Source organism: Aethalodelphis obliquidens, unplaced genomic scaffold (genome assembly GCF_003676395.1).
Source record: "Aethalodelphis obliquidens isolate GAN/ISIS:26980383/991018 unplaced genomic scaffold, ASM367639v1 scaffold19, whole genome shotgun sequence".
Classification (NCBI taxonomy): Eukaryota; Metazoa; Chordata; class Mammalia; order Artiodactyla; family Delphinidae; genus Aethalodelphis; species Aethalodelphis obliquidens.
In genome coordinates, this window is record NW_020837963.1 from 20,318,391 (window position 1) to 20,326,091 (window position 7,701).

The 7,701-nt window shown below is 41.0% G+C and overlaps 1 pseudogene; it reads left to right on the top strand.

Annotated features, from left to right (window-relative positions):
• Positions 1–694: 694 nt before the first annotated feature.
• On the top strand, positions 695–1,898 carry LOC113626707 (importin subunit alpha-8-like; annotated as a pseudogene).
• Positions 1,899–7,701: the final 5,803 nt, after the last annotated feature.

Here is a 7,701-nt window from a genome sequence, read left to right on the forward strand (position 1 = left end):
ACAGGGAGGAGTGATTGCTGACCTGGAGTAGCTGAGCAATTCTTAATGTATCCGTTGCGCTAATTTAGAAGTACATCCTTGGCTGTGTAATAACTGCCAGTCTAGTCTCACAATGTAAATTATAATCTTCTTGAAAATTGATACTATCTGTTAGATTTATGTATTACTTTACTCCATAAATAGAAGTGCTTAGTCACTATTTTATGGGAAATGAGAGAAAGTGTACACATAAATGCAAGTGTAAATAGAGTCCCTAAGCACAGCACCTTACAGACTTCTGAGAAGCTCAGAAATATCACCATAAGTGCACATTGTTCTTTTCTAGGGTGATTCACCCCCAGCATATCTGGGTCATAGAACTTGTGCTGACAGAAGGCAGGATCATAATGAAAAACCATTGCATTGCCTAAGGAATGTTAATGAGAACTATATATTTTAAAAACTTTTTAATGTACTAATAATTTTCTTCTTTCAAAATAGCTTTGGATTTTAGAAAAGTCAAGTATTATCACTACTAATCTACAGATGAAAGAACTGACACCTAAGAAAGTTAAATAACATTGTAGGTGATATCAAGTTGTGTGTTCTATTCAGTTATGAATTGGAAGTTGGCTTTGGGCTTTGAATATTGCTTTCTTTCTATCTCATTAGTCACAGTGGCTCCCTGACAGGTGGTTTACTTCTTCTAGTCAATATGCCAACTTCAGAAGCTCCAGAAGAGAGCCTGAGAGAATTTATGGCCCAGGCAAAGATGCATCTATAAGGGGGCAACAGAGGATGGCAGTCAGCCCAGGGCTCTGGAAGGTGGAGAAGAATGGGCAGGCCTTAAAGAGAAGGAACATCACCAGCCTTTCCCCAACCCAGCATCTGAAAAGCTGACCAAATTGACCAGCCTCACCTTTCATGAATAATCAATGGTGTGACTACCTCAGATCCAGACCTATATTTCTCGGCTGCCCAGGGGGCCAGGAAAAGAGCCCTCCTCTAACACTGATTGTTGAAGCCGGGCTCGTTCCCAGGCTGGTGGAGTTCCTGAAGACATCACCGCTGTTCGTAGCTAGAGGCAGCCTGGGCTCTGACCCATTTCGCTTCAGGGACTTGGGAGCAGACCCTAGCCAGCCACTGGGGAAGGGCGGGGGCATCCAGCCCTTGACTGAGCTCTTGCCTTCCTCTCGTAACTGTGTGTGAACAGGCAGGGGGGGCTCTTGGTAACAGAGCAGGTGACGGCCCACAGTTGAGACATCATCTGGAGCAGTGCCATCCCACACCTGCTGGCCCTGGTGTCATCAACCAGTCCAGTCTCAATGCTACGGAACATCACGTGGACCTTGGCCAAGCCGTGCTGAAACAGGAGCCCCTGCTCTCAGAAAAAGCAGTGAAGTAGATGTGGCCCATCCTCTCCTACCTCCTGCACCTCCAGGACAGCGAGGTTCTCTCGGACACCCACTGAGCCCTGTCCTACCTCAGCGAGGGCTGCAGCAAGTGCATCAGCCTCGTGATGGACGCAGGAGTCCCGCCCAGTCTGGTCCAGCTCTTGTCCAGCTCAGAACTCAATGTCTTAACCCCCTCTCTCCACACTGAGGGGTCATCGTCCCTGGAGCAGGCCACAGACCCAGGTGGCATTGACACAGGCATGCTGAGCGTGCCCCCGCAGCATGGATAGGGCCCATGTCCTCCATCCAGAGGAGGCAGCCGGGACCCTACCAGCTCCTCCAGCAGCTGGTTGCTTGTGGCATGATGCTCCCTTGGCGGCTCCGCTGAAAAGTGGAAAGTTTAATGGCCAGAAGGAGGCTATCTGGACGACGGCTAACTTCACAGCTCGGGGCACTGTGCACTGGCTGATCCCGCCTGTCCACTCTGGGGTCTTGGAGCCACTGATGGACCTGCTCACCGTGTAAGCCATCCTGGACACCATCTGTTACACCCTCCAGATAGCAGAGAAGCTTGCTTGCTTTCTTTCTTGTTTTCACGACAATTTTATTTATTTTATTTATTTTTTAAAATTTATTTATTTATTTTTGGCTGCATTGGGCCTTCGTTGCTGCGTGTGGGCTTTCTCTAGATGAGGCGAGCGGGGGCTGCTCTTCACTGTGTTGCGTGGGCTTCTTATTGCGGTGGCTTCTCTCATTGTGGATCACGGGCTCTGGGCGCACGGGCTTCAGTAGTTGTAGCACACGGGCTCAGTAGTTGTGGCTCACGGGCTCTAGAGCGCAGGCTCAGTAGTTGTGGCGCACGGGCTTAGTTGCTCCGCAGCATGTGGGATCTTCCCGGACCAGGGCTCAAACCCGTGTCGCCTGCATTGGCGGGCAGATTCTTAACCACTAGGTCATCAGGGAAGCCCAGCAGAAACCTTTCTGAGAAGGAAACCTGTGTCTTTTCATAGAAGAACCCCAAAAGGTAACTTCTTTAAGAAACAGCACTCCTGTATCTTATTATATCATGGGTGTAAAGCTTTTTAAACTGAATGTTAATAAAGTTGAAGCTTTCACCCCATCTATCAAAAATATATATCACTGTAACTACACACTTCCACACATACAGGCCCTTGCCCCCAAACCCAAAAGACCTGTACCTGAAATTGAGTGAGGCATTGTAAAGTATGACAATTTCAGTGATTTTCTGCTGTGCAAAAGCATGAACTTGAGGTTTTCACACACTGAAGTTGCCCAAACCGGGGAATCCTAGAAAGAAAAACCCACACTGGAGTTCCCAGGAAATGGAAAGGAAAGTTTTAAATGCATCACCTTTAGTTTATGGGAGGAATCATAACCAAGAGACTCATTTAAAAAAAAGAAAAAAAACAGAAACAGGTAGAAAATATAAAAGAACAAAGTCCATCTCATTACTTTTATAAGATAAAATGATTTAAAAGTGTAGATCAAGAGAGGTGGTACCTGGCAGTTCCTCACAGGTTGAACTGAACCATTTGTCATAACTTTTGTTATACCTGACAAACTCAGGTTTTCACATAAATTATGAAGTTACAGAATTGCCATCCTGTTTTATTCATGGCAGGTTTTCCTCTCAAAAGCCTTGGAACAACTTTAGGATACTACAGTAAAGCCCCTGAGTATCATGTGATAATTTAAAGATATTAACGTATCTACAGACACTTATTCAATACTTTTTGGTGGAATGAAGTGTTATTTTATATCTGGTTAGTGAGAGAAATCTTGTTAAGTGAGATTCTGGAGACTTGAAAAAATTGGGGGAGAAAGAATGAAATATATTTTATCAAACAAATGCTTTTTTTAAAAGCATGTAAATATTTCTTGATATAATGGAAGCATCCATGAAATAGAGAACCTTTTTATTAGCATATAGATAATGTAAACAGATCTAATCTGTTCTTCAGGTTGTTTTCTGATACCTTAATAACTTAATAATTAGAATGTGTTAGGCTAAATTTTTTAAGTTTCTCCTAGATAAATTGTGCACAGAGAGAAGATAATTGTGCTTGGAGAGAAGTAGTGTACATGAATTATCACTACTTTCAAATAATACAGCATCAGAGTAATTTAAGAATGACCCTAGTCTTAAGCACTGATGGTGTCACTGACTGCATCATTCTGATGTGTATATTAAAGACTTTTCCATGGCTACATCTTTTATTAGATTAACTTCAATGAATTAGACATCAGTTAAATAGATTAAACATTAATGTTAATTTTAATAATAAAGCTAAGGACACATTTGTTTCTTGTGGCCTTTCTATGTGAGGCTGGTTATGTTTAACCTTTGTTATGTTCCTGGCTCACTTCTTATGAATCAGTCAGAAGGGTGCCTGATTGAGGCTGCAGGTGGCATAAATCAGTATTTGATGAAATCTGTGTTTAAATGGGAATAAACAGAGTAATTGGCACTTAATTAACATCAGCGATAAGATGAAGTAACAAGCCTATCTTTGAGTGCATATGGATTTTTGTAAAAGTCTACTGCTGTTTGCTTCCAATCCAAGTACTCTTGAATAAAGCTTTATGATATATTTAGCTTCTATTGACGTATTGGTTTATTACCCAGATTCTAACGTTGTGTTTACCAAAATCTATGATATTGCTTAGATAAACAAATTGTTATCTTCAACTGTTACACTGTTTACCTGAAATTATGTTCACTGTGCATATACATATACGCATAATTATATTATGTATAATTCTATGTAACTACTCTACCTCAAATTTTATTGACAAAATATGCTCATTAAGATTAGAAGTAGTGGGCTTCTGTGGTGGCGCAGTGGTTGAGAGTCCGCCTGCCGATGCAGGGGACGCGGTTTCGTGCCCTGGTCCGGGAAGATCCCACATGCCGCGGAGCGGCTGGGCCCATGAGCCATGGCCGCTGAGCCTGTGCGTCCGGAGCCTGTGCTCCGCAACGGGAGAGGCCACAACAGTGAGAGGCCCGTGTATCGCAAAAACAAAAACAAAAACAAACATTAAAAGTAGTTACACATACACATATATAAGCGAATCACTTTGCTGTACACCAGAAACTAACACAACATTGTAAATCAACTATACTTCAATAAAATAAATAAAATTTTAAAAGCAAAACAAAAAAAGGTTAAAAGTAGTGATGAATTTTTTTCTTTGTTACTAATGTTTTGCCAAACTCCCATAATTTAATTTTTTTCTGATGTTTTCTCACCTGGAACACCAAGCAATAACTCTGGATCATGAATATTTCTTTTTAGTTAATACCAGTTATTTTATGATACCTGAACCTGCACCTCAGCTTCTCAATATATAAAACAAATAAAACTACTTCTATTGTCAATAGTACAATTTTTAATATAAAAGCAATACATGCTTAACTTAAGGGAAAAATATTTGCAGATCAAGAAATAGAATGATGGAAAAGCCTCTGCATATAATCTGTCTCCAAAGAAATCATATTCCTTTTTGTCAACAACTAACTATAATGGCCTTGGGCTCCTTACTTAATTCTAGACTCCCTCCATGTCCTTGCCTCCAAAGTGGACAGTTGAACCACATGATAGTTTAGGTTGCTTCTTGTCTGAAATTGTGGTCTAGACATGCTTATTTTCCCCAAAATACAGCACTTTGAGTCCTGAGCGTCACTCCCTCTTCACCAGTTCACGCCACTTGTGCTGCTTGAAATACAGTCCCCACCTCAAGCCCACTCCTCCAGTGCCTGAAATGGACATTTCCTCTCTGATTTAGGGTACTTGAAATATATTTAGCTGATGAGAGCTCATAATCTAGAATATGTGATTTTATTTCAGTAGGTGGATAATTTACTAAGATTTTCTGTTTGATTTGCTAAATTAGAGAATAGTCTGTGAGGTAGACATTTATAAATTGCACTCTTTCGAGTCAGATGCCTGAAAATAAATCCATGTATCCAGGAGATAAACAGTATTCAGCCACGGCCTTTTCAGCACTCACCCCATGACCAGTGGGGAGATATATCTAGAAAAAGATTACTTCAGAACAGCATGAATACATTCAGATATCTGCTAAATGCCCAAATATTATTTAACCATGATGGCATTAGATATTTTATTAGATATTTTATTATCATAAGTAGAAAATAATACTGTACCCGCGACTTACTCTTAATCATTCTTAGTAAGTTTTTAAAAACAATTTCCTATTTTAAAACTGTGAATCTGTAGAAATAATGAAGGCACTGATGTATATTAACTATATGAGCAAGTCTATTTCTGATTTAGGTCTCAATTTTAAGGGAATTGTTCATTGTATTGAACGTTCTTTTAAGCAAATGGTAAATTTGCTCACATGAGGAGTTAATAATGACACTGAAGGAAGAAAAGTTGCTTTTACAATAACAAAGAATTTTGAGTAAGTCATCAACATTAATCTAGAAATTGCTACCTGCGTAATAGTTACCATTTTAGGACATACTGTGGATTTTCTACTGTGACCTTTAATTGTTTAAATACAGACATTCCTTGACTTAGGATGGTGGTTTGGCCTACAGTTCTTTTGACTTTAAGATGATGGGAAAGTGACACACATTCAGTAGAAACTACTTCAAAATTTGAATTTTGAGCCTTTCCCAGGGTAGTGATATGCGGTTCGATCCTCTCTCCTGTTGCTGGGCAGTGGTAGCTCCCAGTCAGCCGCGCAGTCACCAGGGTAAACAGCTGAGACACTTGAACAATTCTGTACTCAGACAACCATCCTGCTTTTCACTTTCCATACAGTATCCAATACATTATGTGAGCTATTCAACACTTTATTATAAAACAGGCTTTGGGTTAGGTGATTTTGCCCAACTGTAGGCTAATGTAGGTGTACTGAGCTCATTTCATGTAGGCCAGGCGAAACTATTATGTTTGGTGGGTTAACTTTATTAAATGAATTTTTTTTTTTCGTTACACGGGCCTCTCACTGCTGTGGCCTCTCCCGTTGCGGAGCACAGGCTCCGGACGCGCAGGCTCAGCGGCCATGGCTCACGGGCCCAGCCGCTCCGCCGCATGTGGGATCTTCCCGGACCGGGGCACAAACCCGCGTCCCCTGCATCGGCAGGCGGACTCTCAACCACTGCGCCACCAGGGAAGCCCTAAATGCATTTTTGACTTATTATATTTTCAGCTTAGAATGGGGTTATTGGGACATAACCTCACTGTAAGGTGAGGAAGATTGGTATATTATTAAATTAAATGTTCCAGCGTATTCGGTCTTCCCTATTTTATTACCTTTGAGATATTAAGAGTACAGTGGAGTACTCTGACTACCAGGTTCTTATTTCTTTCTGGACTGGAGAGATCTCTTCCACCACCAAGCACTTTGACCCCTCTCCCCTCTTAAAAATAAGAACCTATGGTTTAGGAAACAGGAAGCAGCTAAGGGACATGTGACTTCCTCTTTCTCTGCCTGGCAGTCTCATCCTAACTCTGCTCATTTTGACTTTCCAGGGGAAGGAACATAACAGCCCTCAGTCTACCAAGAAGAACAACAGGAAAAGGTGACAAGCTCTATTTTTCATGACTTTATATCATAATTCACTTAGATTAAAAAAACTATGGATTTCTAAATTTTCATCCAGGAAAGAGATTTTCTGTATCAAAGATCAACTGAGACATGAATATGCTACAGGTTCACTCCTTCCGTAGCAAGGTGGTTGCCGGGCAACCGAGAGCCGTCAAGGACTCTTAGTTTTTACAAATCTCCGATGGCTGGAGAGGACCATTGCTCTCCTCCTTGATGCACTGACAGGACTGTTGAATTGTGTTATTAGTTTTTGTGTGTTACTTGTTTGAGACGGCAATAGCAGCAGCAGATATTCCACATCAGGGAGTAGGATGTATGCTGTTTGGAATAGAGTAACAGGTCTTAGAGTTGAATTAGTAAAATAAGTATTTCAAGGCTGAAATGAGCAACAGAAAATGCACTTATCTCTGCTTTCATGTGCATCTCAGACCTGAAACTGTCTAAACTCTGAATAAGAGTTTGAATTAGCCATGCTATTGAACACAATTTACAGAGTGAAAATGATTACTATGATTAAAATTCTCAAGTTACATGTCTCTGGTTGAGAATGATAGTATATTATATTAGTAGTTGTGACAGAGGTCCTCTCAGAAAAAAAAGTGTTTGCTAAGAAGCATAATTTAATAATGGCTTTGGGTTGAATTTGAGCATCTGTCGGTTCTTTTGTGGTTTGTACCATTGAGAGGAGACAGTTTTCTAGATAATTGAGGTGGGAGAGTATAGA